This window comes from Clupea harengus, chromosome 9 (genome assembly GCF_900700415.2).
Source record: "Clupea harengus chromosome 9, Ch_v2.0.2, whole genome shotgun sequence".
Classification (NCBI taxonomy): domain Eukaryota; kingdom Metazoa; phylum Chordata; class Actinopteri; order Clupeiformes; family Clupeidae; genus Clupea; species Clupea harengus.
In genome coordinates, this window is record NC_045160.1 from 13970438 (window position 1) to 13988322 (window position 17885).

The following is a 17885-nucleotide window of genomic DNA, read 5'->3' on the forward strand; positions in this document are numbered from 1 at the left end:
AGACAGAAACAGTTGAGTATCATCGGCATAGCAATGATAGGAAAAACCATGCGAGCGGATGATAGGGCCCAGCGAAGTGGTGTAAGTGGCAAAGAGAAGTGGTCCCATCACCGAGCCTTGGGGCACCCCTGTGGTAAGGCGGTGAGGTACAGACAGCTGACCTTGCCATGACACATTGAACGAGCGCCCAGTGAGGTACGATTCAAACCAGGAGTGCGCCTTGCCAGAAATGCCCATACTTGACAGTATGGACAGAAGGATGCGGTGGTTGACTGTATCAAACGCAGCTGATAAATCAAGCAGGACGAGAGCTGAGGATTGAGCTGCTGCTCTAGCTGTTTTCAAGGCCTCTGTCACAGACAACTTTTACACACTTATATTCCCTGGAATTTGGTTCCATGCTCTTTTTATAGTGTATTTTAGTTCAGTCTGAGGTCTTAAGGTTTTGGTCAGGTCTATCCCTAATTTTAACTTGTTTGTCTGCTTTTATTGTGTTTTACTCTATTAGTGCTTGTATTTGGTTAACTTATTTATTTTCAATTTCATCTAATTCTTGCTGGTCTTTTATTGTGCTTCATTGTTTTTTTGACATCACTTTTAATTTTGTTCTTCTTTTCCCTTTTATTTGTTTTATTTCCTTTCATTCTTGTTTACATTTCATATCACTGTACTTACCTCAGCTGTAAAGTGCTTTAGACCAACTCCTATTGTTTTTAAATGTATCATACAAATAAAGTTAAATTTCTTGTAGCACATTGTTATTCAGACATGTTTTATGAATAATTGGAATAAGTGAAATGGAGGGTTCCTCAGTTTAGGCTTTCTCAGTTTCAGACGTGATGATCCGCTACTGCTCATTAGGTTCCATTGTGTCCATATGAAGAGACTCATGTTAACCTGTCATCTCTCTTTTTGGGACAGTGGGGTGTTCTAGAGGTACTTGTTGTGCCTATTTATTTCCGAGATTAAGGAGCACCAATCTGTCAGTGAGCCTGGGCTTCAGTTCAACCTACTGCATTATTCTAACTGAGCCAGAGGAGCAAAAAATATCAAATGAATAATACCGCTCTGATGGTACTTCTTTTCACTATGGGCTGTAGGCTTTTGTCATGCATAATGTAGCTGGATTGGCTGAGAGCACTTTCTTTATCCAACAAAAAGAAATAACCATGATTCTATCACCGTCTTCACTCTGTCTTTGTTTGAGTTTTGGACTATACAGTCATTCAAGGACACATTCAGGTTGCTGAAACGCAATTTGTGCGGTGCTCTACAGTCCCCTCATTCTCAGAGAATCAGGCAGGAGAGTCTCATTTAAAATGAGAATTATCTCCTAAATTACCTCTGTGCTAATCATTTTTAGTGGATGATTATAATTGCCTCTTGGATATATGACAATTATAGGAATGCTTTAGCTGTTGAGCTAATGTTATTTATGTAGGTAATAAATTACACAATGAATATTTCACATAAGTATATATTGTTATATGTTAATAACCCTAAACATGAAACTAAGTCCAACATGAAGTACATACTCTAGCTACATATACCACTATTATAAGCCCACGTTTTTAAGCACCAGTGGTGGAAGTATTCAGATCCCCCAGGTAAAAAAGAAAATGTAGTAAACATTTTTTTATTTAAGTACACTTAGTATACTTGCATGCACTCATGATTAATATACTAAAAGAGTGCTATTTTTGAGTACTAATTATTTAAGTTCTAATCTAAGTTCTTTTGCGTTAAGAACAATTTTTTCTTAGCGGAAATCACGAAACGATAGGAAGGTAAAAATAGGAAGGAGGAGAATAGGCAATTTGGAGGAATGTCTTCTATCGTTTTGGCAAGTAGCCGTATATTAAGCGGGATAATTTTATAGTCTGGCGGTCCTTATCGTAAAATAAATCCCTTCCGGACGAAACAAGACCCCTGTGCTGTGCGTCAGGGTCCTGTTTGGCGCGTCTGGATTTATTTTTGCGATAATGACCACCGGACTATACATTGTCCCTGACTTATCATACTCATAAGGACCTAGTATAATTATCATATCAAACTTCTGATAAATTGCCCAAGTAAAAATTTAAATGAATAAATATGAACAACTATTTTAAAATATATTCGAAATTATAACATAACATTTGCAGGAGCTTATGGACAGAAAGTCTCCTTTCTGAAAAGAAGAAAGAAATATGTTACCCCAGTAAAATATCTAAATCACATTTATTAAACATGTAGTTGTTATTTACAAATATCTTTCAGAGGATGAAATGATATGCTGCTCTTATTTAAAAAATATCTTAAAGTTAATTTAAAATAGTGTTTCCCCTTTATCCACACTGGACCCACATTCAGCTGAATGTCAATGCTCTTGCTGTTCGATGATTTTGGAGATGGAGGGCTTTCCAGACAAACTGTTAACGCCCTTGTTGAAGCTCCAGAAGGGGAACCATGAACAACTGTCCATGGAATTGTCCATCAAATTGCAGAGGGAATTTTCAGCATTCAGAAACAGGCAGTGCACATTCCCTCTGATCATGAGCTGGAGGCCATCAAAGAATGGTTCACTCACCTGACAGGTACTCCTGCCTTATGCCATGTGGCTTGGAGTATTGCCACCAGCAACATACAAGGACTCCTGTCAACTCAATGTAACTACAGACCATATATGACTAGACAGACCATCTTCACTGTTCTGCCCGGCTCTGTCCATGATTGTCCAGGACGACAGGTTGAGCTCAGAATATGTGCAGAAGCTGTATCAACCACCTGGCTGGTACCTGGGTGGTTATTCTAGCCTTACTTCCCCCGTCTGTTTAATGACACCATATAGAGAGCCTGATCAGAACATTGTGCAGGTCAGGAACAGACACCTGGCAAAAGTGAAGTGTGTAATGGAAGTGGGCATTAAAGATTATGATGAGTCAGTGGAGATACTGTAAATCTTCTTGAAGACCCTTGAGTAAAATAAAATAGAATATATGTGTGTTTGACATTGCGTATTAGCTTATGAAAATGAAACATGCACAGAATCACAAGATGTAGGCCCGACTACTCAATAAATATTTGATCATTTCCTAAATAAATATAACTAGATGGTGATATCTCCTGGAAAACACATCTATTGCTTGGCATTGTGGCTTACAGTTATTAAAAAATAGCGAATGCTAGCTATATTCGCTACTGGAGCTGGAGTTGCCAGAAACCACTGTTGTTTCTTCGTGTTGCTTATATTTTACATTTTTATTTTGTATTTTTTTTAAATAGGGAATCACTGCATTGCATCATGGAGTGCAGTAGCCGGCAAAGTGAGCTCTGGCTGTTTTGAAAATCAATTGAACTTGGGAATAGTATACTGTAGGTCTATGAAAATCCACTAAAATTGAATTTTGGCTGTTTTCAAAGCACACAATTATATAATTCATGAAACACTTCTGTATATTTCTGGAGTAGTATATATACTAAATATACTCAATATCAATTTAATTATCAGTGCTAATTAGCGTACTTATATTAAGTACACTGAAGTACTACTAAGGTACTAAATCCTACCTAAGTAAAAGAACACAAGTATTAGCAGCAAAATGTAGTTAAAGTTTTTTAGAAAAAGTACTGGTTTGGTCCCTCTGACTGATACATTATTATTTATGACTATCACTACCTCATTAATACTGAAGCGTCAGTGTGTTAGCAGCATGTTGTAGCTGCTGGAGGCAGAGCTAGTTTGAACTACTTTTACCGGGACACCACATATATCGGAGGGGTGTTAGGGGTTATTGCATATATCTTAAAATGAAACCCTGTAAAAATTGTAGAGAGAAAAATCACTAGTTGGTCAGGCCAAAAAGATTGGAAACCACTGGTCTAATCTTTAAGAATGTGTTGCATGTGCTCCTTATATTATCTGTAGCCGGTGGGACCAATGGGTGTAGCGAACTTTTATTTTGATTCACCTCTGTCACCTTTCTCCTGTGTGTACGTCACTAGTAGGGTCTTGGGCTGGGTTCCAATTAGTTTAGTGCGAACAGGCATAGATATATACACCTTGGGTCCTTATGCCGGTAGCCGTCCATTGCTGATTGTGGAGTGAAGCCGCGTTCTGGAGCGTTGTCTTCAGCGACACGGTATGTTGGAAATGACTCTCTTTTCCCTTGCTTGGCGTCAGTGTTAAGTGGACTAAGCGACGTGTTGCCTTTGGTTAGGTAGCGTGTTATAGAGCGGATGCCAACAGGAACGAGTTGAGCGTCTTCCCTACCAACTGCACTCCATATCCCGTTTACATGCATCGCAACGTGTTAAGTAGCAGTCAGTGTATCAGGTATGTTGCCCAACTTGTCCGCTGTTCTACGTGGTTGTGTTTTACAGTTAACTGATGGTGACATTTCACGTGTGTGTGTGTGTGTGTGTGTGTCGTGCGTGTGTTTGTGTCCGACCGTAGTGCGGTGGTTATTGTGGTTGCTGGCAGCGTATAGATACCAGGTGCATGACGTTCTCGGGTGCAGCTGTTTAGACAGCGAAGGTACGTTTTGTCTATGCCTACAGCACACTTGCTAACATACCACTGCTTTGTGTCCTTGCAGTAAATAGCCTCTAGTGGTTTATGTTTAAGGTTACCTGCTCATCTGAATCCTGTTTGAATGAGTGTATGCTTCGAGTGTAAGCCAGCTGTGTTTGCAAACACTTAAACTTGTACTCTGTTTGTTCCTGTCTTATAGAAGCTATTGAAGCACACAGCTATACAGCATTGTTAGCTGCTGTTCTCTTCCAGTTAGTTATAGGTCCGGGTGCTGCTTTTAGAATATATGCATCTCTGTTTTCCCCTCTAGCCTGGGGGCCTAGGTGTGTATATGTGGTTAAGAGGATATTGTGAGCCACAGGTTAGAGGGTTTATTTTTGTTTGTTTCATTAATTTGTTATCTGTTTCCCCTGTGTCATCTCCCCTGCCGCAATAGCCTGGGTATCGTTTGGGGCCCTAGCCTAGATTACAGGTTGGCCAGGTTTTCCTCTAAGATAGTTTCTCACCTTTGATAAGATGTGCAGTGTAATGCAGTGAAGTGTGAACCCCTTTTTCTTAATGTGCCCAAGTGGTGCGCTTGCGGTGGTGTGGCCAATGAGCTAGTAGTGTGTGCTCTCCTTCACGTGTGGTATTGGAGGCAGGCCCCTGTTAGTCTGTGTGGTCAGTGGCTCCGGATTCTTACCCAACGGCTGGGGCATTCCCCTGAAGTCCATTTAATGTATTTATGTATTTATTTATTTATTGACAACCAAAGTGACACCTTGTTTTAACGGGAAACAAAATTAAACCTAATCTTTTATATCTTTCCAAAGAACCTGTGTTGTACCATTATTGGGACGGAGTTCCCCTTGCTCTCTATTATAGCTCAAGGGGTGGCGTAGTCTGGTGAGAGGCTGGCCAAGGCTACATTTGGCGTAGTCGGCAGGATTTGGTTCGTTAAACAACAGTGTGTCGCTAGGTTGGTCAAGTCAAGCAGCACCCGTCTAGTTTTGTGTACATGGTTGAGTGTGCGTGCGTATAAAGAGAACAGCAGCTAGCAACGAAATGACCGACCCGGAGGGGGCTGCGTCAGAGCTGGAACAGCTACGACATCATATGGAGCAGCTCCAGGCAGAGAATGAGAGGCTGGCGAGAGGCACTGGGAATGATGCTAGTGGGAGTAGCATCCAGCCGGTGAGACAAGAACAGGCCTTTTATCTGCCTCGGGAGAGGCGGTGCCCCAAGTTCTCCGGCTCTGCAACTGCAGGGTCTCTGTCGGTTGAAGAATGGGTAGAGGAAGCCCAAAGCTGTATAAGGTCGAGACACATGTCAGCTTTTGAAAAAGCTTTGTTTTTGTTTGATCACTTAGAGGGTGAAGCCCGTAACGAGATAAAATACCGACCTACAGCAACTCGGGAAAATCCTGATTTGATTATCAAAGTTTTAAAAGAGGTATATGGTTGTCCAAAGTCGTATGTATACTGGCAGCAGCGCTTTTTCGATCGCAAACAAAAGGAACAGGAAAGTTTGTTTGAATTTTCTCATGCATTAATGGCACTAATGGATAAGGTAAAACAGGCAAAGAGTGATTCACTTCGTAACCCTGATATTGTATTGAGGGACCAGTTTTGTGAGAATGTCTGTGATCCTATGTTACGCAGGGAACTCAAGAGACTGGTGCGGGAAAGTGGGGAGTTGTCTCTTCTAGATGTACGGAAAGAAGCCCTTCGGTGGGCGGAGGAGGGGCAAAGGGATCGCGACCATAGCCATCGTGTCTCTGGCCGAAGCAGTGAAACACAGGTTGTATCGCAGTGTGCAGCTACAGCTACTCCATCTCCAGAATTTTCAGAGTTGAAAGACCTGGTCCTTAAGCAACAAGCCCAATTGGACATGCTTGTTAGGCAGCTAGGACACACCCGTAGTCAATCACAGGCTCCACAGTCTCGTAGGGGTGACCGTTATAAACGGGCACCTGATGGTCAGCCCATTTGTCTTATATGCGATAAACCAGGACACATAGCCCGCTATTGCCAGACCTCCTTCTCTGCTCGCAATAGTAGACCTACTCTCCGGTTTCCGTCTGACCATTCCTCTAGCCAGTCAGTTAGACATGAACAACCCACTAGCCAGCCGGAAAACTAGCAACCCCCAGTGTGCAGAGCCACACACTGGGAGGACATGGTGCTGGCTCATGGCTCTCCCCTTCACTAGACAAGCTAGTTAGATCTTGCCCTGTTTTGCCTGTGTTGATGGGAGGAGTGACCGTTCCCTGCCTGATTGATACTGGGTCAATGGTGACCACTATAACCGAGAGTTTCTTTCAAGAGCATTTCCATCACCTACAAAAGAAAGATTGTAAATGGTTGGGCCTCAAGGCCGCTAATGGGTTAGATATTCCTTATATTGGTTACATTGAACTGGAGGTGGTAGTACTAGGACAGTGTATCTCGGGACGGGGCGTCCTGGTTGTCAAAGATCCACCGAATGGGCGGGTTAAGGAGCGTAAAGCCGTAACACCGGGTATACTGGGGATGAATATACTGGGGGAGTGCTACCAGGTCCTTTTCGAACAACATGGTTCCCGGCTCTTCCACTCCCCTCCAGTGAGTTTGGCGGCCCCGGCGGCCCTGCCTGCGCTACGGCATTGTGAAAAAGTCAAAGCCATTGTTAATGCCCCTAAACCCTTCAAAGTGAAAGTTCAGGGAACAGCCTCAGTCTGTCTTGAAGCGGGGGCCCTTACTATGGTTCCAGTGACGTGTCCTCACCTTGAATCTGCCGAGTTCTTGCTTGAGCCAGTGGGCTTAGAGGACGAACAATTGCCTGAAGGCTTGCTAGTATCCCCCACCCTCGTGGTAGCCAAGAAGGGTCTCCTGTATGCACCTGTGGTCAATGTCAGTACCATGGAGGTGTGGCTTCCCCCTCGTAGCACCATTGGCACCGTACAGGTGGTGATCGCGTCAGCTGGGGGAACAACTACCTCCATCTCCGTTGAGCCTTCATGGGAAGATTGTCAGGCCTATGTCTCTGCGCAAGAGGTGGTTGAACGCACCAGTACACCCACATTCACTATGCCTGATTTTCCGGAGCTATCTCAGCCTCAAGTTCCCCAGGCCCAGGCTCTGTTCGCTCAATACAGTAGTATCTTCTCCCGAAACGACAGAGACTTGGGATGCACATCCTTAATCGCCCATGAAATCCCATTGTTGGACGATGTTCCTGTCCGCCAGCCTTACAGGAGAATTCCACCTTCCCAGTACGAGACCGTGAAGGCGCATATTCAACAGCTTCTGGATAGTAAAGTGATCAGGGAGAGTAGCAGCCCGTACTCGTCCCCTATCGTCCTCGTTACCAAGAAGGACGGGAGTCTCCGCCTTTGCGTCGATTATAGACAGTTGAACGCCAAGACCCGTCGGGACGCATACCCCCTCCCCCGTATAGAGGAGTCTTTGGATGCGCTGTCCGGGGCGACGTGGTTCTCCACTTTAGATCTCGTAAGTGGGTACAATCAGGTTCCCGTAGTTGAGCGTGACAAACCAAAGACTGCTTTCTGTACACCGTTTGGCCTGTTTGAGTTTAACAGAATGCCTTTTGGCCTTTGTAATGCCCCAGGCACTTTCCAGCGCTTAACTTGTTAGTTCAGATACGCCCCCTAGCGGTCGCGCGGCCGCGACCGGGCTGATAACATCTTAATTACGTGCATGTAGCCACAAAAATAAAAAACATTTTACCATAAAAAGACTTGTATCTGAAAAGCACTAATACTGCCAGAAGCACACGTAATATCAAATGCCTGTGTTCAGCAGGTCATTAGAAAACGACCAAAAGAAAAACGTGGTGTGCCCCCTGCTGTGCCCCACCCCCTGACGCCTCCTCAAACTAATCGTCCATTTAAACATGCTATCTTTGCCAAAATGTCTTGTTTTCTGCCATGAAAAAATCGTTATCTATCCAAACAACTAAATGATGACACTGAATAGTTTAACTGAGGATATTATTGTGGTTAATTATGTACTCACATCACAGCACAAAACATGCCTCCATTTCCCATATCATATGATCTCAATCTTCTCGAGCTCCTCATGGCCATGACAAATATATATTTTTTTAAAACATACCTGAATAATCAAAGCCATATATCTCTTCTACGAAACTGTGTAGTTTTTATTGGCCACAGTACATTTTATTCCTTGTTCTACGTTCATTTTCATGTCTAGTGCCCACAAACCAACCACTTCCTGTAACAGACGACCGCATTCAAAATGCCTGTTTCTCCAATCCAGTTACTATAAACTGATTGACACCTATTATATCCAATAGTACTCATTCTCATGTTTACAATGGTATGCCCATTGCCTGTCTTTGAATAATATTACGATGTGATTGGTCCACGCGTAACCGAAGGTTCTCTGGTGCGCTTTCCATGCGCCAGAGCAGTCATTCCCAGCACAGGCTTTGCGCATTCAACACAAGACGTGGAGTTCGCCTATGGACACAATTGGAACAGCTGGATTGTGTCCTAGACATGACATGTAAGTATCTATATCTGCATTTATGTTTTCAGACACGCATAATACTATTAGTATGCACTTTGGTATGTTCTCACAATATTGGCTTGCCTATGTATTTGTCTGGCATATTAGCAGCCTGCTAGCAAGTTCGCTAACGTTAGCTACATGCTATTTTTGCTGTGTTGTGTGCTCGTAATGTAAACTATGTAAATACATATCTGTATGTATGGTTTCACACACGCTTAATACTATTGGTATGCATTTTTGTACGTTTCCAAATTATTGGCTTGCCTATGTATTTGTCTGGCATATTAGCAAGCCTGCTAGCAAGTTCGCTAACGTTAGCTACATGCTATTTTTGCTGTGTTGTGTCCTACTGAAGTAAATTATACATGTATCTGCATGTATTCGTTCACACACGCATAATACTATTAGCGTACATTTTGGTATGTATGGCATGTTATATTTCTCCTGTTGTGTACTCTCTATGTCTGCATCTTTCTTGTTTTTAGTTGCATATTGTGTTTGGTTATTTTACAATGTCTTTATTTTTTTTGCTGGATTGCTGAGTTGTTTGTGTAACATTTGCCAATTGATTTATTTTTTCCAGAGAGATGTCCCTGCAGGAGATGCATCTGTCCGCTCCCCACTCATTTCATCTCATCTGAACAGATCTCATCTGAACAGATCTCATCTCATCAGAACAGAACTCATCTCATCTTATCCCTCCACACCCACACCCCACTACACCACCACACCCCACTACACCACCTCCACACTACACCACCTCCACACTACACCACCTCCACACACCACCACCACACACCACTACACCACCTCCACACGCCTCCACACACCACTACACCACCTCCACACACCACTACACCACCTCCACACACCACTACACCACCTCCACACGCCTCCACACACCACTACACCACCTCCACACACCACTACACCACCACCACACACCACCACACACCTCCACACGCCTCCACACCCCACTACACCACCTCCACACCCCACTACAACACCTCCACACGCCTCCACACCCCACTACACCACCTCCACACACCACTACACACCTCCACACCCCACTACACCACCTCCACACGCCTCCACACACCACTACACCACCTCCACACACCACTACACCACCTCCACACACCACCACACACCTCCACACGCCTCCACACCCCACTACACCCCCCTCCACACCCCACTACACACCTCCACACAACCACTACACCACCTCCACACCCCACTACAACACCTCCACACGCCTCCACCACCACTACACCACCTCCACACACCTCCACACACCACTACACCACCTCCACACGCCTCCACACCCACTACACCACCTCCACACACCACTACACACCTCCACACACCACTACACCACCTCCACACACCACTACACCACCTCCACACACCACTACACCACCTCCACACCCCACTACACCACCTCCACACCCCACTACACCACCTCCACACACCACTACACCACCTCCACACACCACTACACCACCTCCACACACCACTACACCACCTCCACACACCACTACACACCTCCACACACCACTACACACCTCCACACACCACCTCCACACACCACTACACCACCTCCACACGCCTCCACACACCACTACACCACCTCCACACCCCTCCACACGCCTCCACACACCACTACACCACCTCCACACCCCCACTACAACACCTCCACACGCCTCCACACCCCACTACACCACCTCCACACACCACTACACACCTCCACACACCACTACACCACCTCCACACCCCACTACACCACCTCCACACGCCACCACACACCACTACACACCTCCACACACCACTACACCCCACTACACACCTCCACACACCACTACACCACCTCCACACCCCACTACAACACCTCCACACGCCTCCACACACCACTACACCACCTCCACACGCCTCCACACACCACTACACCACCTCCACACACCACTACACCACCTCCACACACCACTACACACCTCCACACACCACTACACCACTCCACACACCTCCACACACCACTACACCACCTCCACACACCACTACACCACCTCCACACGCCTCCACACACCACTACACCACCTCCACACACCACTACACCACCTCCACACACCTCCACACACCACCTCCACACCCCACTACACCACCTCCACACACCACTACACCACCTCCACACACCACCACACACCACCTCCACACACCACTACACCACCTCCACACACCACTACACACCTCCACACACCTCCACACCCCCTACACCACCTCCACACCCCACCACACACCTCCACACACCACTACACCACCTCCACACCCCACCACACACCACCACAAAACATACATGATGTACTTTTGAGTACAAAACCACAAAACATACATGATGTACTTTTATATGGATCTGGATAGGTTTTTGGGTATATTTTGGAGAGGCTATAGACCATCATATGTGTTGTCACAATAAATTACAATATATTACACTGAAATTAATTCAGAATGGTTTGCTGTAGTACAGAAGGCAAGAAAAAAGTATGAATTCTTGATGTACAGTGACAGGTACTGGATTTTGTATTTGGTGAGGTTGGAGAGGTTATGAGACACTTGGAGACGTCTAAAGGTATCATATGGAAACTGATGTGTAACACTTGTAAACTTTTGTCTATCTGCTTCAAATTTTTTACACACACTGTCAAGATGTTGTTGCATCAGGAAATGTAAATGTTAGTTTCCTATGACATTCAAAACCCAGTTCTACACTGAAACATAAAAAAACACTAGGCGTTTTAGGTTTTTTTCTGACAAAAATGTTGGTTTTGCTGCACTGAAATGTAAACTAAAATGACATAATAAAACACTTTAACTGATTGCATTTGATGGGCCAAGTGTCTTCTTTAATTTAAGCCATGAATGGTTATTATGCAATGTTTAGAACCATAGATATTCAAGTTTTAAATGGGACAGTGCAATATAGGCGGAAATTGTCAAAAATACCCTTCTGAATTAACAGGTTAATGGAGCGCATGTTTGGGGATTGCAGATACCAGTCCGTTTTACTGTACCTAGACGATGTGATTGTTTTTTCCAATACGGTTGAGCAACATCTCGAAAGACTGGGGGAAGTCTTTGGCCGACTGAATAAACAGGGGCTAAAGGTTAAACTGTCCAAAATGTAGTTTTTTCCAACCCCAGGTCAGCTACCTGGGGCATGTGGTGTCTACTGAGGGGGTGTCAACTGACCCAGCCAAAATTGAGGTGGTTAAAGAGTGGAGACGCCCTGGGCATCTGGCAGAGCTGCGATCCTTTCTTGGGTTTGCAAGCTACTACTGTAGATTTGTAAAAGGGTTTTCAACGCTTGCCGCCCCTCTACACCAACTGGTAGGAAAGCTCAGTGGGCCTCGCAGAAAGGGGAAGACTCTTCCAGTCCCCCTGGCATCCGTGTGGGACGAAGCTTGTGAGCGAGCATTCCTGTCCCTAAAGGAGAGACTTATTTCGGCTCCAGTGCTGGCATATGCCGACTTTAGGAAGCCCTTCGTCTTGGAGGTAGATGCCAGCCATGGGGGCCTTGGTGCTATTCTCGCACAGGACCATGAGGGCAAAGTGCGGCCAGTGGCGTTTGCCAGTAGAGGTCTTAGAGCGGCAGAGAGGAATATGGAGAACTACAGCTCCATGAAGCTTGAATTGCTTGCAGTCAAATGGGCAGTGACGGAGAAATTTCGGGAGTATCTGCTTGGTAACCACTTCACCATTCTCACTGATAATAACCCCCTCAGTCATCTGCAGACTGCTAAACTGGGCGCGACTGAACAGCGATGGGCCTCTCAACTGGCATCGTTTAATTTTAACATCAAGTATCGACCAGGGAACAGTAATCAAAATGCAGATGCTCTGTCCCGCCAATATTTAGAAAGGTTTGCCTTTGGGACAGAGGTCCCAGTGCTGGGGGTCCTGGGGGAGGTTGCTCAAGTGCCTTTCACAGTAGGACAGTGTGAGGAAGTAGTCGCTTTACCAGGGCGCACACCTCAGGACCTCCGCCTGCTGCAGCAATCGGACCCTGTCATCGGACCCGTACAGAAGTACTATCAGGAGGGGCAGCAGCCAGGGGCAGGAGAACGAGAACTTTTGTCCAGGTCTAGCAGAGCGCTACTCCGGCAGTGGGACCGCCTGACTGAACAGGAGGGGGTGTTGTACCGGGTAATCCACACCCCCCGGGGGGAGGCCCAGAGACTGTCCAACTGCTGCTGCCCCAGTGCTTACAAGAAGAAGTCTTACGGAGTATACATGACGGACAGGGGCATCAGGGCACCGAAAGGACACTCCAACTTCTACGGAGCCGATGTTTTTGGCCAAGTATGACCAAGGACACGGAGCGATGGCGCCAGCAGTGCCAGCGATGTGTATTGGGCAAGGCAGTACAACCCAAGGTCCGCACTTACTGGGGCACCCTGCAGGCCACGCAACCTAATGAGATCCTGGCCATTGACTTTACGGTGTTGGAACCTGCCAGTGATGGAAGGGAGAATGTGCTCATCCTCACGGACATCTTCACCAAGTACTCACAAGCCATCACCACTAAGGACCAGAGGGCACCAACGGTGGCCCAGGCATTGGTGCAGCAATGGTTCCATCGGTTTGGGCCCCCTGCCCGTATACACTCCGATCAAGGCAGAAACTTTGAGAGCCTGCTGATCCAGCAGCTGTGCCAGATGTATGGGATTCAGAAGAGTCGAACCACGCCGTATCACCCACAGGGTAATGGACAGTGTGAACGGTTCAACCGTACCGTGCACGACCTCCTGCGCACACTGCCTGTGGAGGAGAAGCGACGCTGGCCACAACATCTTCCTCAGCTTACCTTTGCCTATAACACCACACCCCATCAGACTACTGGACATACTCCATACTATCTGATGTTTGGTCATCACCCCCGGTTGCCAGTTGATTTCTTGCTTGGGACCGGAGAGACAGCATCCAACAACCAGCCCCTGGAGGAGTGGGTCCAGAAACACCAACAAAGCGTCAGAGTGACTCATGAGCATGTCAGACGACGAGCGGAAGAGTTGGCTCGGAGGCGTAACCAAAACCATAATGACCAAGTAAATGATGGTGGCTTTAAAGAAGGGGAGTTTGTTTATTTGCGAAACCGTGTCCAAGGAAGAAATAAAATTCAAGATTATTGGAATCCGTCAGCCTTCCGAGTAGTATGTGGCCCCTCAGGAGCAGGTGTAGTTTACACAGTGGCCCCGGCAGTTGGGGATGGACGGATCCGGCAGGTACATCGGTCCGAGATGCGGGGCGTCCCTGACGGATTACGACCCACAGTAGATCGTGATACCGCATCAACCAGTGGAGCCGGGCTACCCAGGGTATCTCCGGCCTCAGAGGGAGACAAAACAACGTCAACCCATGGAGCGGGACTGTCTAGGGTACCCCCAGCCTTAGAGGAATGTGACACCGGGGAGGTGGTGGTCTGGTACCGTGGAGAGGAACCCCAAGCCATGCCCGAAACGTCTGATGCCGCTTCTGCGGTTGAACTGGAGATGCCTGTGCCGCCTGACACCCCCCCTGCTGTTGAAATGGATGCTGGGTCTGGAGACACGACCCCCACCTTGCGACGCTCAGTAAGATCTAAGCTAGGTCAGCATTCTAATCCCCATCACCTCCCCCGAGCAGTGGGTGCCAGGAACAACGAACCAATAAGTACAGAAGGAGAAGAGTCCAGGACCTGAGCTGTCATCGTCGGGTCGCCGATTCATTTGGAGGGGGTGGATTGTAGCCGGTGGGACCAATGGGTGTAGCGAACTTTTATTTTGATTCACCTCTGTCACCTTTCTCCTGTGTGTACGTCACTAGTAGGGTCTTGGGCTGGGTTCCAATTAGTTTAGTGCGAACAGGCATAGATATATACACCTTGGGTCCTTATGCCGGTAGCCGTCCATTGCTGATTGTGGAGTGAAGCCGCGTTCTGGAGCGTTGTCTTCAGCGACACGGTATGTTGGAAATGACTCTCTTTTCCCTTGCTTGGCGTCAGTGTTAAGTGGACTAAACGACGTGTTGCCTTTGGTTAGGTAGCGTGTTATAGAGCGGATGCCAACAGGAACGAGTTGAGCGTCTTCCCTACCAACTGCACTCCATATCCCGTTTACATGCATCGCAACGTGTTAAGTAGCAGTCAGTGTATCAGGTATGTTGCCCAACCCGTCCGCTGTTCTACGTGGTTGTGTTTTACAGTTAACTGATGGTGACATTTCACGTGTGTGTGTGTGTGTGTGTGTGTGTCGTGCGTGTGTTTGTGTCCGACCGTAGTGCGGTGGTTATTGTGGTTGCTGGCAGCGTATAGATACCAGGTGCATGACGTTCTCGGGTGCAGCTGTTTAGACAGCGAAGGTACGTTTTGTCTATGCCTACAGCACACTTGCTAACATACCACTGCTTTGTGTCCTTGCAGTAAATAGCCTCTAGTGGTTTATGTTTAAGGTTACCTGCTCATCTGAATCCTGTTTGAATGAGTGTATGCTTCGAGTGTAAGCCAGCTGTGTTTGCAAACACTTAAACTTGTACTCTGTTTGTTCCTGTCTTATAGAAGCTATTGAAGCACACAGCTATACAGCATTGTTAGCTGCTGTTCTCTTCCAGTTAGTTATAGGTCCGGGTGCTGCTTTTAGAATATATGCATCTCTGTTTTCCCCTCTAGCCTGGGGGCCTAGGTGTGTATATGTGGTTAAGAGGATATTGTGAGCCACAGGTTAGAGGGTTTATTTTTGTTTGTTTCATTAATTTGTTATCTGTTTCCCCTGTGTCATCTCCCCTGCCGCAATAGCCTGGGTATCGTTTGGGGCCCTAGCCTAGATTACAGGTTGGCCAGGTTTTCCTCTAAGATAGTTTCTCACCTTTGATAAGATGTGCAGTGTAATGCAGTGAAGTGTGAACCCCTTTTTCTTAATGTGCCCAAGTGGTGCGCTTGCGGTGGTGTGGCCAATGAGCTAGTAGTGTGTGCTCTCCTTCACGTGTGGTATTGGAGGCAGGCCCCTGTTAGTCTGTGTGGTCAGTGGCTCCGGATTCTTACCCAACGGCTGGGGCATTCCCCTGAAGTCCATTTAATGTATTTATGTATTTATTTATTGACAACCAAAGTGACACCTTGTTTTAACGGGAAACAAAATTAAACCTAATCTTTTATATCTTTCCAAAGAACCTGTGTTGTACCATTATTGGGACGGAGTTCCCCTTGCTCTCTATTATAGCTCAAGGGGTGGCGTAGTCTGGTGAGAGGCTGGCCAAGGCTACATATTCATTGGGTAAAATATTCATCTTGAAAGTAATTAGTAACTAAAGGTATCAAATACATGTAGTGGAGTGTAAAGGAAGTATAAAGTAGCATGAAATGGAAATACTGAAGTACCTCAAAATACTTGAGTAAATGTACTTACTGTAGTTGTTTTCCACCACTGTTAAGTACAAAGTACAACATATTCACTTACTATGAAGTAGAGCCTCTGATGGCAGTCATGTCTTGAGAAAAGGCCCAGTGAAGGTCTTTTGTACAGTGGCATTGTAGCAGCTCCTGTGGGTTGTGAGCCTTGATATTTCAAAACGCACCCAAAAGCTCATAACCTTTAGATTTTGCTACTGTACAGACGCTCTGGCAAAATCAATAGAAAACCTCTTCTGTGGGCCTGCACAGAATATTAAATACACTACCTTTTCCATCTGTTTTTTTTGTTTGTGTTTTACCTCTAGCAGTCACTTTAAGAGTAGACTGTAGTGTACCAGTCCTTTCCGTGAGTGTGTTAACAGAGAATTGCATTATGAAGAAGATAATTCTTTATTGCATTGTGTACATTTTAAACAAATAATAACTCATTTCTCAGCATCGTTCATTTGTGAGATTATCCATGTTTTTCCAGGGCCCTCTGCACCTCCATTAGAAATGTTTGTCAAATGACTCACAATATGGGAAAATATGAGGATTTTGTGAACAATCTCTCGCTCTCTCATTAGTTTTGCTTGTTTACTTTCTCGCTTTGAGCAGAGTTTATGTAACAATTGAATTAGGCATATTATGAGAATCCAGAACAAAGAACATCCTTTCAAATCCTCCAGCAGCCTATAGTAGCCAGAGAAGGAAAGAGGAAGAGGGAGAGAGGGGGGGGGGGAGATATGGTGGTGCCAAGGTTACATAAAAGATGGTTCTGAATCCTGAGAACTTTGATATCTAAATATTGATTTTATTTTTGTTTTTCTCCTGCCAATTACGGTTGGCTAGGTAATTCCCTCTTGGTGAAAAGTGGATTGTTTCTATTTTTGAAGTGCTTCAATATTGTGGAATGATTTTTTTGGGGGGCCGAGCAATATGAATTCTTCAGAAGCTTATCTCTCCACTGAGCGAACCATCAAAAGATATTAAAAACACAAGAGGATGCAGCGCTGGAAGCTAGTTTGGAGGGGAGCAATAAACAAGTCGGCAATGTCAAGGATGTCATAAATCAAAATTCAGAAATGACTGCTGTTGGACATTTTTCAATTCTGTGGTATTTCTTCCAACTTCTGCATAATAGATGGAAGACTGAATATATAGTGCGGTTTGTATGCCAGGTTCAGGAGAGTTTTACATTTTGTGCTTATTAATGTCCTTTTACGTGTGTGTGTGTGTGTGTGTGTGTGTGTGTGTGTGTGTGTGTGTGTGTGTGTGTGTGTGAGTGAGTGAGTGACTGTGTGTGTTTAAATGTGTGTGAGTGTCTGTGCGCGCGAGCATGCGTGTGTTCGGTAGAATTGCTTTGTCGCCGCTGTCTGTGTCAGCAGGGTGTTGAATTGATATGACAGTCCATTATGAGAAACGTTTCAGGCAGGTAGGT

The 17885-nt window shown here is 45.8% G+C and overlaps 2 long non-coding RNA genes across 4 annotated transcripts; both read left to right on the forward strand.

The window, feature by feature from the left end:
- The first annotated feature begins 3635 nt into the window (after positions 1–3635).
- Positions 3636–5306, forward strand: LOC116221943. 2 transcript variants are annotated; one of them, XR_004164364.2, is made up of 4 exons: positions 3636–4121; positions 4200–4315; positions 4436–4516; positions 4713–5306. It is a non-coding gene; the product is annotated as an uncharacterized LOC116221943 (long non-coding RNA). The 2 variants fall into 2 exon arrangements; XR_004164365.2 differs by having other exon boundaries at positions 4204–4315.
- An 8935-nt stretch (positions 5307–14241) lies between these two features.
- Positions 14242–16176, forward strand: LOC116221944. Of its 2 annotated transcripts, none has more exons than XR_004164366.2 (4): positions 14242–15020; positions 15099–15214; positions 15337–15417; positions 15614–16176. It is a non-coding gene; the product is annotated as an uncharacterized LOC116221944 (long non-coding RNA). The 2 variants fall into 2 exon arrangements; XR_004164367.2 differs by having other exon boundaries at positions 15103–15214.
- The last annotated feature ends 1709 nt before the right edge of the window (positions 16177–17885 follow it).